This window comes from Mixophyes fleayi, chromosome 6 (assembly GCF_038048845.1).
Source record: "Mixophyes fleayi isolate aMixFle1 chromosome 6, aMixFle1.hap1, whole genome shotgun sequence".
NCBI classification, from domain to species: domain Eukaryota; kingdom Metazoa; phylum Chordata; class Amphibia; order Anura; family Limnodynastidae; genus Mixophyes; species Mixophyes fleayi.
The window spans coordinates 16852013-16876648 of NC_134407.1; the positions used below are offsets into that span (position 1 = coordinate 16852013).

A 24636-nucleotide genomic window follows, 5' to 3' on the forward strand; every position below is an offset into this window, starting at 1 on the left:
CACTATACTGGGTGCTTTGTATCTTGCAGCCAAAAGGTTCCTACAAGTGCAAAGCTGCACCACAAGGATTGGGAGAAGTATCTCTGGCTGCTATCTACTGCTTCAACTGCCCTTATTATACTCTGCTATTGCCCTCCCCAGGGCAGTAATCACATCTCTAAAACCTATTGCAATTAGGAAAATTGCTATACAGCATTCTGTATAGTCGAAGACGTGTCTACGATCAGCCTCTCCTCCCTCGGCATCTTACAGTGCACTCGTCACACGTACCTGGTGGAAGCATCCTATTAAATCAGAAACCAGTTCTGCCAATGAGGCACGGTATTCATTGCTGTACTGAGCACATCTGAGTACTCTTTATGGAGCTCAGCACGCTGCTTGCTACTCTATAAAACATCTTTAAGTTGGCTGTTAACTGACGCTTCTAATGCTGTGATTTAAACAGGCTCACACATGAACATCCAGGGAAAAATAAATACAGGTGTGCACATTTAGGGAAGTGCGCCGAAAAGCCATCAGTGCCACATATGTTTTTTTAATGGGAATACCTGTCAACATTCCTGGTTTTGGTGAGAAAGACCTGGTTTTCAGAGGTCAAAAGCAACGTGTCATCTCCAAATCGAATGTGCTGTGAATTTGGGTGTAGCTGGACCAATCGGAATGTGGCTTAGGCAAAGCAAAATTTGTTCCCATTTTTTTATTTTTAAATATTGGAAGGTACGTTCTATGGTTTCACGGTGAAGATATTCGCCTGTACTGTATGTGCATTACATTATAGATCTGTTGGCCATGTACAATGTAAAGTTATCATAAAAAGGATTTTGTAAAAAAATATCAGGGTGCACAGAGGGGTCTGTTCTAAATTCTAAGTGTGTCTTTCTGTCAGTGACTGCTATTAGTGATTTGCGGACAATATATGACCTTTTACTGTTATTAATGTTATTTCGTCAACCTGTGTACCCTGGTTCTGTTACTGTAGCATCTTTGCTATAGAAAATCCATTAAAACCAGTGTTAAGTTTCTGATATATTCATCTCTTATGCATCATCATCATCATCACCATTTATTTATATAGCGCCACTATTTCCGCAGCGCTGTACAGAGAACTCATTCACATCAGTCCCTGCCCCATTGGAGCTTACAGTCTAAATTCCCTAACATACACACAGACAGACAGACAGACAGACAGACTAGGGTCAGTTTTAATAGCAGCCAATTAACCTACCAGTATGTTTTTGGAATGTGGGAGGAAACCGGAGCTCCCGGAGGAACCCACAGGGACAAAATACAAACTCCACACAGATAAGGCCATAGTCAGGAATCGAACTCATGACCCCAGTGCTGTGAGGCAGAAGTGCTAACCACTGAGCCACCGTGCTGCCCATATGGATTTTTACGTTAGACAGTGAGCCTCTGTGTCACGGATTTTGTAACTACCGAGAGTCCGCAAGTATTATTGGTGAGTTATACATGTGAGATACTCGGGTGGGGTACTAATTAGCGGTGCAGATATTACCGACAATGAGTTTATGGACAAAATATGGCCGAATGTGACTTTAACGACATTTAAAAAATCCAGACTTACCTCTTTAATGACAACAGAAGTCTTCGACTGTTTTCTGAAACATCCCGATCACAAGTACTAATGGCACTGCGTTTTGACGTCATTGAAAATGGCGACCGCCATATCAGAAGTTTTTAAAGCTGCAATGCCGGCTGCCATGTAAGGTAAGTGTAACTGTTAGGGTTAGGGATCGTGTTAGGGTTAGGATTAGGGATCGTCAGCCGGAATTGCCGCTTTAAAAACTTCTGACATGGTGGTCTAAACTCATCTGTGCTGGGGCAGAGGAAGAGGACGTAGTCTGTAATGAAACATCTCGGTGTCCCATGTCTTACACTGATAAATCCCTATCTTAATCCAACTGGTCCTCAATGTGCCTGGAAAAAAAAATGGCGGGCAGGTGGGCCCTCGATTACTGCAATCCCGGTACCTGACCCTATGACATGTATCATTTTAAACGTTTACAGGTACAAGTTGTTCTTTTTAAATATCATCTTATATAATTGAAGATTAATGTGTCTATTATTCCTACCCATGCAATTGACATTTTGACTTGGCGCTTTTATGTTTACCTTGTTGGCAATTCATGATTTACAGAGGTTTGGAAGACGTCCCAGTCGCCCATTCTACACAGAGTAAAGGGCTGTTAATTATTATTTTGTGAGAATGTATTTCCCTTCCAGAAATATCAAAATTATTCAAGTGTACAAATGAAATCCACCCCTTCTTCTGCACCGTATATTAAAAAAAAAAGAAGAAAATCATGAAAACTCCAGACAAAGCTAAAAGGTTTTTATTTTGTTTAAAAATTTGGATGCAAATAGATTACAATTAAATTTCAGCAACCACAAAGATTCCGTCCCTGGTGAGCGGCAGAATATAGTAGTAACACACCTTCACCGGGCCCAGAATTAAAATGATTTTTGGGGGGTGGGGTAAAGGCTTGTGACTAAGGATCGTGTTATATTATCCCCAACTAAGGATTTCAGTAACAGATCATTAAAAAAAAAAATAATTTATTCTTTTATTAAAATTTCTTTTAAAGTTTTTCTTTTTTTTTTTTATCATTTATATGTACTTGTTGGAAAGCCCGGATGGTGGCTCAAGCATGCGAAGTGGAAAGGAAATCCCACTGATGTGGAAAAAAATAGAAGATAAAAAAAAGTATAAAAATAAAACTGTGAATTAACCTTTACCGGCTCACGCATGCGCTCATCTGAGACGGTGAAGCTGTAGGTCAACGCTTACTGTTCTAGGCCTGTATTGCCGCGATATCGGTCGATAAAAGTATCTAACATATTGCCATATTGTTCTTGATAAACAGCTGGACGTATGTCTATCTTTGTCACGTAAAAATTCTGCTTGTGTAAAAATTTATCTTAATGTTCATGTGCCGCAACTAGCTCCGGTATTTTCAGTTGATCCTCTACTTGCACCCACTTGCTCTTGGAGAGTGGGGCGTTCATGTGTCAGTTCAGTGAAGTAGGAGAGTGAAGATGTAAGTCACGCCCGGTCCGTAGAGATACGACCTGTTTTAGACTTACATGTCTCATAGGCCTAACGCAAGTTTCAGAGTTGAGGATGATAATGTCCACCACAGCAGGGGGAGTCATTAAGTCCTGCCTCCACCCAGGATCCGGGAGGGTGCCTACTCCCCAAATGCGGGAACCTCCCGATGTTCCGGGAGAGTAGACAATGATAAGATCTCTGCAGCTCATAATACAGAAAACAGCTGTAGTAATAGATGTATTTAACCCTAAACTAAATGGCAGAATTTACTGACGCAATGGAATTGGCTAAAAATCCACAGCTTAATATATTCCTAAAAAATTGGAAACTTACAGAATAAAAAAAACCTTAAACCATTCTGAAAGACGATGTTAATAAACGTAAGTTTAGGGATGTTTTTTGTGTGTACACAAAAGTCGCAATTTTACGTTTTACGCTAAATCGGGCCCTTAAGACTCCGTTCACAGGACAGGTAAATAACTATGTGAGCTCAAGCTGTAATCTAACCAAGGTTATTATAGCTCAGCCACCAGTAGTGTTTGTATTCATGTTTGATTTGCTGCAGAATTATGGTCATTCTGCTGGTACAGGCTCATTGTCATCTTGTATTGATACTGTCATAATATTGAGACTGATAACAATGTCTTGTTGCTTGTGTTCTTCACAGGTATAACATTCATGTCTTCTATATAGTCTGATATCTGAAGAAGAAGGAGTATTCAGCTTGTGTAGGGGTTCCAGATGAATGATAATTGTGAATTGCAGTCACATCCTAGTAACTGTTCAGCTATGCATCACACAGGCTTAATGTTCTACTGGGACTTGGTGCTCCATGTATTGTAGTGCTGAATTTCTTTCACACAAACACTGGTACATTCTACCCATGCTGCTGACTGAAATAGGATTGTGATAAATATATATATATCTTATATATCAAATTTTAGTTGAGGTTACCATGATGTGATTTGCATGTTCTTAGTTCATTAAACTAGATGTAGGAAAATTAAAATCACATAATACCAATATAAAGTGGTGATGGGTCATTCATCCAAAACATCACCAGTGGCGTGTCTAAATTGTACCTGTCATTTAGTTTTTAAAAATCTAAAATGTAGTACAGCCAGAGTATAATCCTAAATGCAGTGTACAGTTATGCATAATTATTAGCACAATACTTGGCAATCTCACAGCGGTACCAGGGGCAAACGCAGGATTTGTAGAGAGGGGTTTTCATGCCACACCGCCAGTGGGTGAGGGCAGCATGCTTTGGGGCGTGGCTATAATTTTAGACAGTGCTTGGCTGCTCTCTTACTCTTCCTTTTCGAGCAGAGCCATGTGAAACGTGACATACCTCCCAACTGTCCCTACAATCAGGACAAAGTCCTGAATGAGTGTGTCAGAACAGTTGACAGACTGTCCTGGTCTCTGCTACCTGTTCTTGCAGGTTTCTAATACTTGTTGGGGAGAGATGGCTATGAACAGTGCAGACAGAAACAATCTGCACACAAGCTGCAACGTGGCTGGTCCCAGGGCAGGGTCCAGCCACCTCAAGCATACAGTACCCCAGGCTGAGAGGGGGGTTTCCAGGCACTTGAACCCCTACAATCTATTTTGCACGCAGCGGCTAGATTGATTTTCCTTGCAAACCGTTATTCCTCTGCTGAGCCACTCTCTCAGTCTCTACATTGGCTGCCTGTATTTCAACAAATCCAATATAAAATTCTTCTACTAACATATAAGGCCATCAACAAAATTGCACCGACATACATCTCCTTACTTGTCTCTAAATATCTCCCTACTAGACACCTCCGTTCTGCACAAGATCTACTTCTCTCCTCCACTCTCATCACATCCTCCCATTCTCAGTTACAGGATTTTTTCCAGGCTGCCCCCATTTTGTGGAATTCCCTCCCTCGCACAGTAAGACTTTCCTCTAGTCTCCAAACCTTCAAGCGTTCACTGAAGACCCACCTTTTCAGACAAGGCTATGATATTCCTCAACCACCATCTTAATCTCCCTAGATTACCCTATTACCTTCTCTACACAGCTAACACAAGACAACAACCTTCTGACCAACATTGCCACACACACAGCCCACTCAGTACTTTTACCTTTGCATTCTAGCTGGTCCATTGTGCAATATGATGTAGCACATGCCCTTGTGTTTTTAAACTCCCATTGTCCTATAGATTGTAAGCTTGTGAGCAGGGTTCTCTTACTTATCTGTCTGTATGTATTACCCAGTATTGTCTTATTAATGTTTGTTCCCAGTTGTAAAGCGCTACGGAATTTGCTGGTGCTATATAAATAAATGTTGATGATGATGATGATGAAGATTACGAGGATTCTAAGCACTCTAGAATTCACACTCAGTCGTTCGTTGTAAGCCATCTGCTACGGATGTGGTACTAGCCACAAGTATATAGGGAACAACATATAGATGTATGGTAGAGGCTTGTGTAGCAGAACTTTAAATGCTTTACAACATTCTGCAGAGACTGAGAGTTTATCTAGACAGCTTTACACCGTGCTGCAAGTACATAAATAACTTTACATAGAGTCCGTTCTTGTAAACACTGCCTCGATTTACTGTTCACATCACACGAACACGATCCGGGTGAATCATTGTTCTCCGGATAACACTACGATCCCATTTTTAGATTGTACAAACCTGAATCACTGCGCAACCTCTCTGCACAGATGGGCACAACACCTGTGATTTTATTTTTAGTTTCGCCTCCGGCTAATTTACGGTTTAGTATTGGTTTTATGTCATGTTTACGTGAAATGTTGATGCTGTGCTATTGACTATATGCAAAATTCCCACCTGATAGAAATAAACTTGGATCGGCTCCAGAAAACAAGTTTCTGAACTAGCAACAAATACTTATACTTGTAGATAGTGGGGTATATCTTTTATATCTGAAGTCAAAACCTGTAGAGATTGGTCAACGTGTATTGACTAGTGTGCAAATAAAAATAATGTAATACTAAACATATTAAAAACAATAATATAATAATAATATTACACAGTAGTTAAAGATAAATTAAACAGACAATAAATACAGCTAAACAAATAAAATAAATGGTATTGAAAATACTGCTTCCAATTCTATAGTTAGGAATATTTGTTTTTCCTATTCCTATTTCCCAAGTAAACATAATTTTTAAGTAGGGTTATTCGGAATCCTGTACATTGTAGTGACCGGACAACACAGAGGTATCCCTTTTTGCAGACTTTATTTCTTCCCGAGACAGATGTCAACAAGGTTTATGGAATAAAGTACAGATATAGAATGAGATCCAAAGCTGGTCTCTTTGCTACTCTTATTTAAAACTAGGACAGTTATTTTAAATATTATTGAACCTAACACATAATGCTAATTCAGCCACCTTAAGAGTGTAACATATAGGGGTATATTTACTAAATTGCAGGTTTGAAAAAGTGGAGATGTTGCCTATGGCAACCAATCAGATTCTAGCTATCATTTATTTAGTGCATTCTACAAATTGACAGCTAGTATCTGATTGGTCACTATAGGCTACACCTACACTTTTTCAAACCCGCAGTTTAGTGAATATACCCTATAGTGTTTATGACACATAACTTGTTTGGGACAAGTGCAAATGTAGCATTTACATAACATTAGCAAAATTTCTTAACGAAATTCAAATAATTTTCTTTTCCATATAATTTTCTATTAGATGTTAAAGGGTGGATGTCTACAAATCTGATTATGAAAACCTGTATCTGTACATCACAATAGACCATCTGTACTTACACACGTAGTCAGCTATTCACTGGAACTTCTGTCCATTCAGCCAAATCATACACAATATGCCACTAAAATGTATTTCTTGTAACACATTACATTTGATATTACAAACGAGATGTTTTACTTAATATTTATTAATATATTAATGATTAATCCTTATATATATATATGTAATTATACTAATCATTACCCATTATCTTATATACTGGATAAAGAACTATTGTAGACTTTGGCAGCATGTTGAAGAGAAAAATAGAAGTCGTGGCAGCTGGGTTGGGTGCGTTTGAACGATGAGTACAAATCAGACAGCGACAAACCCTACAAATAAAATCCGAATTTATCAAAATCCGATAGCAAAATAAACAGACTTACGGAGCTCTGCGCATGCGTAGAGCCGGAGCATGCGCCAGTGAACACAGCAACGTCAAATTAATCTTTGAGCGCAAAAGACCCTTATTACAGCCTACAAGGATGGGACGTGGGGCAGGCCCATTGGCAGTGGGGCCCACTGGAGACATCTGTGGTTCTGGTGGGCCAGTCTGTGCCTGGGTGAGAGTATCATTACGGTAGGGCTATTTGTACACACTATTAGGATTTGTTAAGAAAGGTTTGTCCACAAAAACCATCTGCATCCTTTCGGTGTTGTTTTGGAATTGAGACAATCTTCCCAAAATTCTAAATTTTATAGAGCAGGAAGCTCCTGCCACTCTGTCTCCATAAACCTGTAAAAATGTTAGTAGTAAAGATGATATTGGGAAACCAAGTACCCATAATAAGGCAAAAGCTGCCAAATATTTAGAAAATAGAACCCCAAGTCCCGCAGGTCCCCCCTCTTGGGGACATCACAAAATCAAAGGCTCCAATAAGCTTAAGATAAAACCTTTGTGACCTGAAGTTATAAAATCTGTATCATTTGAGCCTTTGTGATGTAACACAGTGTTAGGTGCATCCTGACTTATCGTGTTAGTTTTCCGCATCAAGATTCTAAATTCTAGGAAAATAAGGAATGTTAAGAGGTAAAAGTTCAGTTTGATGGAGAGGATATAGGCATCTAGCGTTCCAAGGAACTCATTGCTTCAGATTGGTAGCTATGCTGGCTCTGGGGTGTGGGTAACGTGAGTGGTGCTTTACATATTGGTGGAAAAAGGAGCGTGGTATAAGTTATACATTTGGTAATTTGTACTGCATGTGACTATATGTGTGCGTTTTGCATTGCCCTCTGTTTGTTCTCAGAGCTCAGTCTCAGGGCCTCTCTCTGAGCTGTACGTTACCAGAGGAAAACTGAGAAAAAGACCTTCTCTCTTTTGGTGCAGAGTAGACGCTAAGGCCGGGTACACACCAGGGGCAGGCTGGGCTGGGGGTGATCTGCCTTGCAGTCGGTCCCTTAGTGGGCTACCTTGGGCTGCATCACTGGGCCACCTGCATTTTTGTTCCTTAAAATATTCCTAATAGGCTGCTGAGTTGAGTCTTGCCCCCCAAGCTAAAATTTGCCAGCCCTCCCCTGGTACACACTACAGAAAATATCTCTCAATGTCATTAACGATTTTACCAACGAGTGAAAGTCCCCATCAGTATGCCGATTCCTGTGTACACACTGTACATGTTTTGCACGATTTACCGTCAGATCTGTGCTCTTCATCTGTCATAACCATCGGATGAATAGATCCTGACTCTGCACACTCCATAGAGATCTATGGACACTGCTGGTCCTGAGTGCATACACACTGCAGGATTGGAACGACATTGTTCCATCGTTGAACGAGATTTTATAACTATACAATGTGCTTTGGAACGGAAATTATTTATCATTGGAGCGTACACATCTATATGATATTGGGTCAAACGGTCGTTTATCGTGTGTTTGGCCCAATAATCGGGTAAAAAACCTGTAGTGTGTACTCTGCCTAAATTTTTTTTTGCTTAAGGGCAGTCTAGTATATTTATTGTACATATTTGCAGCTAAATGGAGCACTGTGTGACATAACAAGCTGTCAGGAATGTCATTATGACAACCAATAATTGCTTTCTACTAAGACAGGGCAAGATAGATAGACATAAATGCAAACACTGACAAGTTTATGTAAATTTATGTCGCTCAGACTGTATTCAACGTTTTGCCCTTAATCAGCAGATAAATGCTAATAGTGCAATCACATTTTGTTTAATTGAGAAAGCAGATGGATGTTAATTAGAAAATCCTAATCAATGTACGGAAGAAGTAAAGGTGGGTTTCTGCATGAGCTATTAAAATTGAATGGGGTAAATTTTGACACTTAATAAAATGATTGCTCTAGTTAGATGTTGGTGTTCACCTTGTGTTGGATCCTGGCTATAGATAAATGTATAACTACAATTTTTCTGAATAACGTGTTCCATCTAGTTCTATGTGTAATAATCAACCCTACAAGCATGGTGCGGCCCACGGGTGTTACTATGTAACAGAAAGAAGATGGATGCATGTTGTGACTGCTGGCTGCCCACGTGGGGCAAGCTAAGTAATTGTAATATGGTCCAATTACCATGAATACAATCCATGTAAATGTCATGTTCTATATGCAGCAGAACGTGAAGGAAATACAAAGAGAGAGAGCACCCTGCAATTCTCTGCTCACCATGGTTTTCCCTTCATATCAGTTTTTTTTTTCTGCCAGATTAATTTATTTTAATACAATTTAAACCATTGGTGACTCAGTGGTCAATTGAGGTCTGCCAATCGATCGCAGGGCAGTGACCAGTAGACTGTGATAACAAGGTCACTTCTGCAGCCAGGGGAGGGCTGGCAAATTTTAGTCCGTGGGAGGCAAGACTCGGCTCAGCAGCCTATTTGGAACATTTTAAAGGGAAAAAAAATGCAGATGGCCCAGTGATCCAGCCCAAGGTAGCCCACCCTGGGACCGGCCTGGGGGGCAGAATTCCTCCTGTCCCCCAGCCCAGCCTGCCTCTGACTGCAGCTCAATGCCTAACAATTAGAGATGCTCACTGACCCCCGTGAACTGGTTTTGGATCTGGATTAGCTTCGTGTTTTGGTTTTGGCAAAACCGCCCTTGTGTGTTTTTGTTTTGGATTTTTTAGAAAAAATCCTAAAATATGCTAAAATCACATAATTTTGCTCTTTTTTTGAGATTATTAATAATCTCAATAACACTAATTTCAATTCATTTGCAGACAGAGCAATGACACAAACACATGGCAGTTCCTAGCACATCTAGGACACATTTGCACACAGCAGTGGCAGAAAAGAAAAATTGGGGGTCTGCCCTCCCTCCCACCCACCCCCTCGCTATGTTGGATCTTAAAAAGGAATTCAAAATTCGCGAGATCCGACGATGTCACAATGACGTTTTACCTCGTTTTCAAATCCGAAAAAGCGCAATGGAACCGACTCGGCTCGGTACTCGGATCCCCTAAGTTTAGGTGTGCTCGGTTCCCAAGGAACCGAGCCTGAGCATCTCTACTAAAAATGTATGTCTCTGCACCTAGTAACAGCTGTGGTGGTGGTTATAGGAAACACGGCACCATAGTCTGTATGCAACTTCGGGGGGTAGAGGGCATGTCTCAGGGGGATTTAGCTACAGCCAGAGGGGAGACCAGCAGAGGAAGACTTCAAAAGGTAAAAAAAACCACCCCCATCTGCTTCTCTGCAGCACTAAAGGTTCACTGTTTTAAAGAGCTGCAACATTGTTGCAACAAAGTAAAAAAAAACTAAATCTGACCACACACTTTTACTAGTGGCTGGAAAATGTGGCTTGGAAGGTGACTTTCAACCTGTGTGCAACCATCTTTGAACCATATTTACTGGCATGCTTGATAATAATTAACCAGCCTTGTTATACACCATAAGACAGAGGTGCTCAAACCCAGTCCTCAAGAGTTACCAAACAGGTCATGTTTTCAGGATTTCTGTCTGTAGAAAGAGGTGGGATAATTATTGACCCACTCAATAGATTAACCCTTCTGTACACGATTACAGAAATTCTGAAAACATGAACTGTTGATAGATCCTGAGGACCGAGTTTGGACACCTCTTCCGTAAGACATCCGGCTGCTCAGACCAAGGGGTATACTTACTAAACTGCGGGTTTGAAAAATGGAGATGTTGCCTATATCAACCAATCAGATTCTAGCTATCATTTTGTAGAATGTACTAAATAAATGATAACTAGAATCTGATTGGTTGCTATAGGCAACACCTCCACTTTTTCAAACCCACAGTTTAGTAAATATACCCCCAAGTGTTGAACCTTGTAGCGTTTGGCCATCTACGTGCGTTAACAATTTTGTGCGCGGTTCCCCATAAGACCTATATCATCCCCTAATGGCATAGAATTGTGACGTCTTCCAGAGACTTAGCATATGGGCAATGATGATGTGATTTTAATGGTCTACACATAAATGCAATTAAATTACAGTTATAGACTCTGGCTTTTTGACAACCCTTTAATTTTAGATGAAATCATGAAATGTCAGACGCAGTACTTTGGCATTTCGCTGCTGTGACTGGTTTAATGAAAAAATAATGAGCTTAACTCTTACTTAACAGCAAAGTATATATAATATACCAGTTATTTGTGCTAAAAAGCTTGTCTTTTGGAAAGGCTGCAGTTATATTACTCTAATAAACAAAACATTAGGCTAGATCGTAAGCTCTCGCGACCAGGGCCCTCTTTCCTCTTGTCTGCTCCCAACTCGTCCGCCTGTCCGTCCTTGACTCTTGCCTGCTGTAGGTTCTCTTGTTATACAACCTGTCTGTGTTGTCTTATGCCCATTACTATACTTCATTATGTCCATTTACGTTGCCTGTTGGTGTGTCTTTGTCATACGCTCTAGTTCCCTACTGTACAGCACTGCGGACATTTGTATCAACTTATAAATAAACGATAACAACCAATCTAAAGCAAATACGCTCAGAGGGGCTGTTGGAAAGTTGGGCGTGTGTTTCCGCAGAGTGACAATGCTCAGCGCACGCCCAGAACATCGGTGCACCTGTGCTGACTTTTACAAATCTGTTACTTACGCCCGCCTGCGCCTGGAGAGGTTGGATGGGGGGAGCAGCATTCTACAGTTGTCTAAGGACAGCAAAAGTGTTCAAGCTAATGCGGCTCATGCAGAAACCCATATATACGCCCGTTAGGAGGCGGATCTTTTACACGGTATAGGGCACATGCAAATACTCGCTGATGATGTTGTCTTGTCGTATAACAGGTGCATATGTCGTTGATGCGGAGGCGGGCTTGTCTTGAGCTGTGTACTTCTCTGCCTATGGGAAGGTTTGTAAAAAGTTGTTAGGAGATTGAACTACTTTAATTCCAACACAGTTCTAAAGGCAAATCTGCGTCACTCTTAGATTTACATAATTAGCCCCGCGATAACATTATAGTCTAGAAGCGCTGATGCCCATCCCAACCTAATCACTTACAATTAGAGATGCTCACTGACCCCCGTGAACTGGTTTTGGTTTTGGATCTGGTTTAGCTTCGTGTTTTGGTTTTGGCTTTAGCAAAACCGCCCTCGTGTGTTTTGGTTTTGGATTTTTTAGAAAAAATCCTAAAATATGCTAAAATCACATAATTTTGCACTTTTTTTGTTCCAACATTATTATTAACCTCAATAACACTCATTTCAAGTCATTTGCAGTCAATTTTGACCACCTCACATATTACAATATTATTTTCATACACTTTCGGACAAATACTGCAGCGACCTGGCTGGATGGTAAGCGACAGAGCAATGACACAAACACATGGCAGTTCCTAGTACATCTAGGACACATTGGCACACAGCAGTGGCAGAAAAGAAAAATAGGGGTCCGCCCTCCCTCCCACCCCCCGTTATGTTGGATCTTAAAAAGGACCCAAAACTCGCAAGATCCGAGATCAGACGACGTAACAATGACGTTTTGCCTCGTTTTCAATTCCGAGAGCACGCGACAGTACACACCGAGCCGGCTCGACTCGGTACTCGGATCTGCTAAGTTCGGGTGTGTTCGGTTCTCGTGGAACCGAATCTGAGCATCTCTACTTACAATGGACAGGCCACGTTTCACTATAGTCAAAGAGCAAATAAGCATCAACCCCCACCAACAGGCAGAAAAGATTCCGGCTTATAGAGCTGGAGATGTCTGGGATACATATCAACCGCTAGGGCGGGAAATATGACTTTTCTCTACATAATAAATAAAGCCCTTTATGTGAGCGTTTGTTGTACTGCAAACAATGTAGTAATTGAATCTGAATTCTTGTTTGCTGGTAAATTACAGCCAAGCATTATGTCCATTTAAGTCATTTTAACCTCAGTATTGTTCTTTATATTTTTTTTTGTGCCGGAAAATAAATATGAAAATAATGTTTGGTTTTCTTTTTACTGTTCTTGACTGAAGGCCGTTCTGTGGCAGATACTAATATGTGTTTACACACAGTAGTCAGCCTTAAGTGATACTTCATCCCCTTGCCCTTTACCTGTCTCCTCTTTCACACTCTGCCCTCTCCCATCTCTCTGAACAGATGTTTGATAAGAAAGTAAACAAGAGACTATAGCAGAGGAGTGAGTGGGCGGACGGCAGAGCAGAAGTTTTTATCAAATATAGGAAAAGAGGGGCTATTATCTTATAACAAAACCAAAACAATAGGCTGTGTTACTGCTCTGTGCAGCAGTCACAGAATCTGCGGAAAATCTTTCTGTACACGTGTGTGTGTGTATATATATATATATATATATATATATATATATATATATATATATATATATATATATATATATATATATATAAAATATGTTATGTAATATGTTAATTATTGAATTGAGGCATTTCAATCAGACCTGTTGTTGTCAGAGGTGTATAAAATCAAGCACCTATCCATGCAGTCTCCATTTGCAAACGTTTGTGATACAAAATGGGTCGTTCTGATATTATTGGAAATTGGAAGCATTTAGGAAAAACAACAACTCAGCCACGAAGTGGAAGATCACGTAAAATCACAGAGCGGGGTCAACGACTGCTAAGGCGCATGGTGCGTAAAAGTCACCAACGCTCTGCTGATTCCATAGCTGAAGAGTTCTGATCTTCCACGGGCATTAATGTAAGCACAATAACTGTGCTGCGGGAGCTTACTGGAATGAGTTTCCATGGCCAAGCAGATGCATGCAAGCCTCACATCACTAAGACCAATGCTAAGATTCGGATGGAGTGGTGTAAAGCACACTGACACTGGACTGTGGAGCAGTGGAAACCTGTTCTGTGGAGTGATGAATCACGCTTCTCTGACAGTCAGGTGGGCGGGTCTGGGTTTGGCAGATGCCGGGAGAACGTTACCTACCTGACTGCATTATGCCAACTGTGATGTTTGTTGGAAGAGGGATAATGGTATGGGGCTGTTTTTCAGGGTTTAGGCTGGGCCCCTTATCTCCAGTGAAGGGGAATCTTAATGCTTCAGCACACCAAGTCATTTTAGACAATGTTATGCTTCCAACTTTGTGGCAACAGTTTGGGGATGACCCTTTTCTATTCCAACATGACTGTGCCCCAGTGCACAAAGCAAGGACTACAAAGACATGGTTTGATGAGTTCGGTGTAGAAGAACTTGACTGGCCCGTACAGAGCCCTAACCTCAACCTCATTGAACACCTTTGGGATGATCTGGAATGGAGATTGCGAGCCAGGCCTTCTCGTCCAACATCAGTGCCTGACCTCATAAATGCTCTACAGAATGATTGGGCACAAATTCCCACAGAAACACTCCAACATCTTGTGGAAAGCCTTCCAAGAAGAGTGGAAGCTGTTATCACTGCAAAAGGGGGACCAACGCCATATTAAAGTATATGTATGTGAATACAATGTCATTACAGTCCCTGTTGGTGTAATGGTCAAGCGTCCGAGTACTTATGTCCATATAGTGTAGGTGTATGTATATGTATATATATATCTATATATCTATCTATATATATATATATATATATATATATATATATATGTAGAGAGAGAGGGAGATATATATATAGATATATATATATATATCATCATCATCATCATTTATTTATATAGCGCCAACATATTCCATAGCACTTTACCATTGGGGACAAACATAATAAACTAATAAACAAACTGGGTAAAACAGACAAAGAGGTGAGAAGGCCCTGCTCGCAAGCTTACAATCTATAGGATATATATATATATATATATATAGAGAGAGAGAGATAGATATATATAGATATATAGATATATATATACATATACATACACATACACTATATATTAATATATGTGTATATATATATATATATATATATATATATATATATGTATATATATATATATATATATATATATACATACATATATATATATATATATATATATATATATACAAAATACACACATATTAATTATTGTAGAATGTAAACAAAGGATGTCTCTTTAAAACATAATAAATGACCTATAACAAACTTGGATGTTATATCATCTCCAGAACCTTGAGGTCAGCTGGTGTTGCATGTTCTAGACCAGTGACAGAGAATCTGTTACATTTTACGGGCCATATGGGGGCCCTCTAACCTTGAAAAGGTAACCCTTAATCTCAGTAATAAGTTAAAATAAAACATTTACTGCTAGAAGGCAACACCTATCTATAATAACATAGCAGACAATATAAACAAGTGTTACAAGCTATAACATCTGACAATAAAGCAGGAAGGAGCTCAGGGGCCACATGTTGCCCATCACTGATCAAGACCAATGTTTACAGTTTATGATGTTCTTGTTTCTAATACATAACAAGAGCCTTGTTGTTGGAATATAAAGTTTAGGATGTGTTATGAATGTGTGATTAATAGGATAAACACTGCTGCTTATTGTTATTGAGGGACAGACATCCTAAAGATGACTGTTTGATGACTCCAAGATAAATATAATTATTTTGTTATATTTTTATAATAAAAGATTATTCTGATAACTATGCATATTAAAGCAACAATCCCATGAACAAAAATCACTGTGGCAGGTTATAAGAATATTGTTGGTCTTTACCATTTCTCCTTGGTTTGTTGCTTCAGGCTGCTATTAATGATTCATAATGCTGCACAGTGTCATGGACTGCCATGGCAACCACAGTCACATGGCACATAATGTAGTGAGCAGAGAGGTCTTGCAACGCCCCTCTGAGCGCTGTCTGCTCTGTGTACTGAAAAAACTCCCCTTCCTCCCCCCTCTGCCTTCATATGACATGCTGAGAGCTGTGAGTCTGTATCTGTGTAACCGGCTGCGACATTTGAAAAGGAGATATTGATTTGTAGAAGAATTGGTAAGAATAGCTAAGAAAAATGATGCATGCTTAAAAGGTACTTTACTTGCTATTACACTTAAAAAATACACCTTCTTGGCCTGATACATCTTTGGATGCAACCTATGCGCAACTTATATTTTAAAAACACGCTTACTACTCACATGCGTCCATATTCAAATACAAGCAGATCTCAATGTACATTTTTATTTCAATCTGGGTGTAAGTACCCTCTGGCTAAACGTTACTAGCTGTATGCAGACAGACTGCAGTATACGCACGTGCATATGTGCAATACAAGGTCCTATCACAACGCATGCAAAAAAAGATTTTTATAAGATAAAGTAACAACTCATAACACTATAATAATTAATAAAAATGTGTTTAAATTTTTTTTTTTTTAACATTAAGTTCATAAATCAGGATGTTCGTAATGCACATAAAATGCATTTTTAGATTTTTTTTCCTACTTCCCTATACATGTTCTGTGCTATCTAGTGACATAATACGTATAGTTTTAAATAGAAAGGTGATGCTGTGCCAGTCGATCCCATCACTCTGCGCTTACACTTGCCCTGTAGCTGGTGCAAATGTGACGGCTGAAAACCACATCCAGACCTTGAATCATCCGCATTTGCGTTGGTACGACCTTTTGCCTACATTCATCCGCCGCTCCCCTCCCTTTCTACCCGCTTCCATATTATAGACAGCCGTAAGTGTCATTTGCGTTCAGACAAGAATCTCATTCGATTTTGTTCATTGGCGCAGGTCCCGTTCTGTCGCACGCGCAGAGCTATTTCACGCCAGACAAATGGACTTACATCTAAAGGTGAATCCGGCCCTCTACTTTGGAGTGCTGCTCTAAAATGTTATGTTAGTAAAGGGTTAAAGAGAATGTTGTGTGCAGTCATTGGGATGAAGCCTTGCGCATATGCTAATGAGACTGAACTAATTATGTCATGCGAAGACATAACAGAGACGAGACGAGATTATAATACATTCGTTGACAGCGAGCCATAAAGGAGACCAGAAAAAACCCCAAAAAACAACAACTGACAAGTGGGAATAGCTGATGGCGTTCAAATTTCTAATCTACATTAGTGTGGTCAAACAACTCTGAGCCGTCCTGTGCGCTTTAGGGAATATTGAGTACATTTATAGACCAGAGCATGCCGTTTGGTGCTTGTTAATTGAATTACAACAGCACTGACAAATCCTCTTGCAGGATCTAACACATCTTTACTCATTCCCTTTCATTTATAGGGCTGCACAACATTAATGCTTTCCCGTAACAATATACCGCTGTATAGTTTGACGGGGGGGAAGTACCAGGAAAAAAGTACTTAACAAATGTCAGTGGTAATAAAGAAATAAATAGACTTCTTGTCTGTGACAGCACAATACTGACTTAACTAAACTTCTAAAAAAAAAGGAAAAGTGAAAGTGTTGCCCATAGCAACCAATCACATCCTAGCTATGATTTTCTAGAATGTACTAGATAAATGATAGCTAGAATCTGATTGGTTGCTATGGGCAACATCTCCATTTTTCCTTTTTTAGAAGTTTTACCCCTTGATTGTTCCTCAATCCTTATGGCTCCCATCAGATTAATGTAGCCACAGTTGCTGATTACTACAGTCATCTATAGAACAAGGACGGGGCGTGGCCACGTCATGATGGAGGCGTGACAGGGCATGGCTACGCCCCCAGAGGTTAGCCTAAGACTGTAAAGCGCTAGTCTGCCCATTAGCTACCACACCAACATTCCCACCCGCAGGACAAACATGTCTCCGGGAGGGACAGCAGGACAGTGCCCTAATTTCGGGATTCCCGAGGGCAGTTCCTGGGGCTGGGTACAGGGGTGTAGCCCCATCCCGTGCTGCTCAATGCTGTGATTCATGCCATAATATAGCAGGAGCATGACCAGGATGACGCAATTCCCTGTGAATCTCGTCATTAAGCCCCACACACACACACTTCACTAGGGAAGTGGGCAGGATGTGGGAGGGTGCACTGCACTTCAGGGAGAACTCCTAGAAATTCGGTAATCTCTAACCAAGGGCGGAATTATAGTCAAAGTAGCAACTCTTATCGCTCAGGGGCAGTACCATCTGAATAACACTCACCTGCCCTGGCAATGTTTTTTTTGTCTTTTTATAAGTATTGTCAAAAAGTAATTTTTTTGTGACGATAAAAATATGACCACCTTCACCTCACTCAGCAAGGTAAAAAATTATGAAAAGTCCCCTGAGTCCTAACTATATACTTAGGGGTGTATTTACTAAACGGCGGGTTTGAAAAAGTAGAGATGTTGCTTATGGCAACCAATCAGATTCTAGTTATCACTTATTTAGCACATTCTACAAAATGACAGCTAGAATCTGATTGGTTGCTATAGGCAACATCTCCACATTTTCGAACCTGCCTTTTAGTAAATATACCCTTTAGGTTGGGCACTCACTACAAGTTTTTCAGCTGATTATCGCGCCAATCATACGATAAACGACCATTAGTTCCTCTTTAGCATTAGTGTGTACGTTCCAACTATCGTGTTTTATTGTTTCAAAGCACATTGTATCATTTAATTTGATGGACTAAAAATGTCTATAAACGATGGAATGATGTCGTTCCAATTCTGCAGTGTGTATGCACTCAGGACCGGCAGTGTCCATAGATCCCTATGGAGTGTGCAGAGTCAGCATATTTTCAGCTGATGGTTATGACAGATGAAGAGCACAGATCTGAAGGTAAATCTTGTAAGACGTGTATAGTGTGTACACAGGAATCGGCTGCTGATCGGGACTTTCAGTTGTTGGTAAAAATCATTCATTTGATATTGCATCGAGAGAAATATTCCGTAGTGTGTACCCGGCCTTTGATCTTGGCTCCACGAATTCTAATAATGTAAGTCTCCTATCACAGTGCCCTTTGTACTATACCTCTATACGGAATGTAACGTTGCACTTTTTGTTTGACCTAAGCTCAGTGTGATATCTCCAGTTTATACAAATATATTTGCAGCTCTCACTGTCATCCTTAAACACTTCACCAAACTGTATTTTTAGCTGCAGTTTTCCCTGAAGACAACCTTTTAATTGATTGTGTTTAAAAATAACTGAAATAGATCCCCCTCCCGTTATATTCTGACGCTGCTGCCCTCCAAAATAGAGTTGCTTAGTGTTCAATATCGGCGCCCATTATAATGCTTCAGTAGCTCTCTCTGCGTAATAGGCAGCCAGAGAGTGACAAGAAAAGTAATGTCCTTGACAACCGCTGTGATTTATACAACGGTGTAATGCAAGCAATGGCTGCACGTCACTTATTATTTGGGGACAAGATGACAGCTCTGAGAAATGGAGGGAGGGGACCCGCGATAAGCAATCAATCTTTGCCCATAGTTTGATAGCTGGTATTTATTTCTTCATCTGAGCTCTGTCTACAGCAGACAACACACTGACGCTTGCACCATCGGCGTATTTAAGAAACTGTCCGTGTTCCGTTTGATTTGCATAAACTTGAAGACGATTGTAGCAGTTGCGCAGGTCCAGTGATGGCGGGATATTATTGTCCTTAATGGAGATTGGCAGCAGGTTTTAGATTCTGCCATTGCACACTTAGCCATAGCATAGATTGGTATCTTGCTGCACCAATCATTTGCTACAGGGCACTGCAGTTTAGCACTAACAGAATATAATTTATGTACCAAGGTATTTGTCGATAGATTAGTCTTGTCGTTTCTCCTTTTTTGTTTTTATTCTGGATATGCTTTGGAAATACCAGTTTACATGTCCTAATCAGATAGCAGTAGTTCTGGTATCTCGGAGCTAGAAGGTATTCTCGGAAATGTCACAGAAATTTTTTTTTTCTTACTTGTAAGACAGCAGAATTGTCTACTTTTTGGTTGTGCCCTGGGAGATACCAGAGGGTAGGTTTCTAGGAGAAGTACAGGGGAGCAATAGCGCAATTTGTGCCACCACAGCCCATCCCCCCCCCCTGCTGGGCAATCATGTATTAGGGCCATGGGAATTGTGCCATCGAGATCACAACCACTTCTGAAGAAAGTGTAGTGGGACAGATGAGGGTTGTCTACTCTGCCGATAGTCCGGGAGGATTCCCCGAAAGTCGTGTGTTTTGGAGACATTGTTGGAGAGTGTGCAAACTGTACTGGACCTAAATCAGACGTCAGCCGGCCTGCACCTGTCTGTTTTACCCGAGCCAGTTTCTATATTTTAAACTACCAACAAAACATAAAAACACTAAGGGGTAAATGTATCAAGCTGAGAGTTTTCCGGCGGGTTTGAAAAGTGGAGATGTTGCCTATAGCAACCAATCAGATTCTAGCTGTCATTTTGTAGAATGCACTAAATAAATGATAGCTAGAATCTGATTGGTTTTCCAAACCAGCCAGAAAACTCTCAGCTTGATACATTACCCCTAACTCAACGACTGGAAGGCTCCCACCCCAGAACTTCCTGGGATTATCGCTGGTGGTTCTGTCACTTTGGGTCCTGTGCCCGAAATTTGAGTCAAGAAGAGACACAATTGTTGTGAATAATAGCACATCATCTGTTGAATCCTGTAATATGTAACTAACCTTCGCTACTGTAAGTACCCACGGGGAACCCTGTGCTATAAGAGAGATCAGCATTTACAACTTGTATTGAAATAAGATCCTATTATTTGCTATATAGCTCAGAACAGTCTAGATGCCCTTTAAAAATAAAAGAAAGGACTCGCTTGAGATGTAAACCAAATTTTGGTGGGGCAACACATGTTTTCAGTAAGCGCTATGCGAACCTCTTTAATAAGGTAACAAAATCCTGAGACAGATCACAATCTGTCAGCCCCCATCTTGACTTGCGCCGTCCCACTCTCCCGGTATCCTTCTTCCAGTGTTGTTTCTCCTCCTACGATATAACATAAATTCTCAGCACTGTGGGCAGCACGGTGGCTCAGTGTTTAGCACTTCTGCTTTACAGCACTGGGGTCATGAGTTCAATTCCCGACCATGGCCTTATCTGTGTGGAGTTTGTATGTTCTCCCCGTGTTTGCGTGGGTTTCCTCTGGGTGCTCCGGTTTCCTCCCACACTCCAAAAACATACTGGTAGGTTAATTTGCTGCTAACAAAATTGACCCTAGTCTGTGTGTGTCTCTGTGTATGTTAGGGAATTTAGACTGTAAGCTCCAATGGGGCAGGGACTGATATGAGTGAGTTCTCTGTACAGCGCTGCGGAGTTAGTGGCGCTATACAAATAAATGGTGATGATGATGATGATGAACAATGTAAAAGTTTCCCGGGAGGATACGACCATACCACTATTCCACCTGCGTAAAAGACGTAAGATATGGTGTCCTATTAAATGTTAAAATATCCATCCCAAGATGGAATAAACCAAGACGTTCACTTTCTTCTGCTCTTGGTCACAAGAGCGACTTTTTAAAGTCAAAGAGCAGCAAGTGCAATTTCTCTACCACAAAACCCATCTCTACCATCCACAGATAAACTACTTTAATGTCTAGAGGGAAGAAATTCATGTGAGCTGAACTAACACAATAATTTAGAAAATCCTCCAAAATCGGACAGACCTAAATCTCCTCAGATGGAAGACTAATTAGATTATGAAGAAGACCTCGCACCAATAAGGAGTAAAGATTTCCTTTCACTGTTAAACGAAATAAAAGAAAACATCTCTACAAGCTGAAATACAAAACGCTGTTCACAGCCTTCAATCGGAAATATCCTCAATAAGGGGAGCAAGGTAGAAAATAAAAGTTGGATGAAGTTGTGAACATCAAGCGATGGAAACGGATATCCAACAACTATTTACATACTTAAATTCTATATATTGAATTTGCCAAATTCCCCTTTGCTTTATACTGTATTTTGTTTTGTTTCTGTTCTATTATTATAAATACCTGAACTCACACAAGAGGTCTAAATATGTGTCCAAAAAAGGTTAAGTAAATAACTTATTCCTGACATGTTTACTATTAATTTGTGAACATTTTGACCACTCTCTTTATATATAGCAGAGATCATATTTTTGGGATTTATTAAACTTTCTAAAAAGGACAAGTGGAGGTGTTGCCCATAGCAACCAATCAGATTCCAGTTATCGTTTATATAGAATGTACTAGATACATAATAGGCATAATCTGGTTGCTATGGGCAACATCTCCTCTTTTACTCTGTTGAATGTTTGGTAACTCTTCCTCATTGTCTGTTGTGATTTCATGAATCCTTCATTAATAATGCACTTTAGATCATTTTCATTTGTGAAGACTTTTTCTTCATCGCGCTTTGCATATTTCTGTTGCCGATCATAATTATAAACAGTAATCAGCTATTAAAATAAGGAGTGTACACTGATTTTTTATTAGTAGATTACACATCTGTTTATATCCGGTATGTTAAATGGGGTATGCTGGCTTCATTTTAGTGTCTATGCATGTTTCTTTGCAATTAATACACATAAAGAGGGACTGACGCAGACGTGGGCACTTGTTGTTTTCATTAAAATGACGCAATTGTGATTATATACAGAGTGGCAGTTTGGAAAAAGTAGTACATATGCGCCTGGTTTGCGGCAGGTATATATCATCACATAATTATTAAAGTGATAGAACAATTGCAGCGATAGTTAGATCCTTAATGATCACAGATTGAAGAGCTGCTGGTTTTGCCCTTATATTGTGAGACAATTGTAGAGATGCTCAGGCTCGGTTGCTCGAGAACCGAGCACACCCAAATTTAGGGGATCTGAGTACCGAGCCGGCTCCGTACTGTTGCGTGCCCTCGGAATTGAAAACGAGGCAAGACGTCATTGTGACGTCGTTGGATCTCGAGAGTTTTGAATTCCTTTTTAAGATCCAACATAGCGAGGAGTGGAAGGGAGGGCGGACCCCCATTTCTCTTTTCTGCCACTGCTGTGTGCCAATGTGTCCTAGATGTGGTAGGAACTGCCGTGTGTTTGTGTCATCGCTCTGTCGCTTACCATCCAGCCAGGTCGCTGCAGTATTTGGCCGAAAGTGTATGAGAATAATATGGTGATCTGTGAGGTGGTCAAAATTGACTGCAAATGACTTAAAATTAGTGTTATTGAGGTTAATAATAATGTAGGAACAAAAAAAGAGCAAATTGTGATTTTAGGCTATTTTAGGATTTTTTCTAAAAAATCCAAAACCAAAACACGGGCTATTTTGCCAAAACCAAAACCAAAACACGAAGCTAATCCAGATCCAAAACCAAAACCAGTTCACGGGGGTCAGTGAGAATCTCTAGACAATTTTAAATTATCTGATTGTATTTTGCAAAATCATTAATGCTCTATCGCTACAATTGTTCTGCACTTATACATCACTTTAATAATGATTGATTCTTACTTTGAGGACACATTATAACTTATTAATAAACATTATAATAATGACACTATTCCCAACGTACACTTTTAATTCACTTCACAAACGTTAACAATTCGCTGGGATACTATTTTCATTTAGATAATAATAGTTTACTTTTTTTAAACAAAATATAAGTAAAGTTGTGTTTTTAAATGACTGAAAGCGACATTCGAGAAACATTCAGATTGTTTAATGTTTGTGCGCCCCAATATAACACTTGTTCTTTCCTTTTTGTGTAAGTTCATATTGTTTAAAGTGGTCGCTCCTTCTCTATGATTGTATATAGTGTGTATAAATAAGCTGATAGGATATTACCTGAAAAAGACAATATGCACCCGATTCATCAAGGTCCGTATTCTCAGCGCAACCAGCATTCAGTATAATACGCCTGTATTTAGGCTTTGCATCCACCCGAATTCAGCACGGTTAGGGCAGCACGGTGGCTTAGTGGTTATCACTTCTGCCTCACAGCACTGGGGTCATAAGTTTGATTCCCAACCATGGCCTTATCTGTGTGGAGTTTGTATGTTCTCCCCGTGTTTGCGCCAGGGCCATCTTTTCCATTGGGCACGATGGGCAGGTGCCCGGGGACCCCACAGGCAATGGGGCCCCATAGACAGGGCTCTTAAGTAAAATAAATAATCCTGCAAAAAAAATAAAAAAATCCTGCAAATATATCTATATCTACCTATCTATCTATCTATCTATATATATATATATATATATATATATATGATACACATCTATAGAGGTAGGGGCCGCGCTGCACTGCTTTGCCCGGGGGCCCATAATGTTGTTAAGGTGGCCCTGGTTTGCGCGGTTTCCTCCCAAACTCCAAAAACATACTGGTAGGTTAATTGGCTGCTATCAAAATTGACCCTAGTATGTGTGTGTATGTCTGTGTGTTTAGACAGTAAGCTCCAATGGGGCAGGGACTGATGTGAGTGAGTTCTCTGTACAGCGCTGCGGAATTAGTGACGCTATATAAATAAATGATGATGATGATTCAGCAAGATGCGTTGGGCTTGTGATATCGAAGACAGATCTGCTGTGCTGTACTACACAGGACACTGCATGATTTGTCCAATACCTATGTGGATTATAAATTTGCAAACG

The 24636-nt window shown here is 40.2% G+C and overlaps 1 protein-coding gene across 1 annotated transcript in view; it reads left to right on the top strand.

The window, feature by feature from the left end:
- ZMAT4 (zinc finger matrin-type 4) overlaps positions 1 to 24636 on the top strand; it is a 287868-nt gene that overhangs the window by 205870 nt on the left and 57362 nt on the right. The window lies entirely within an intron of this gene.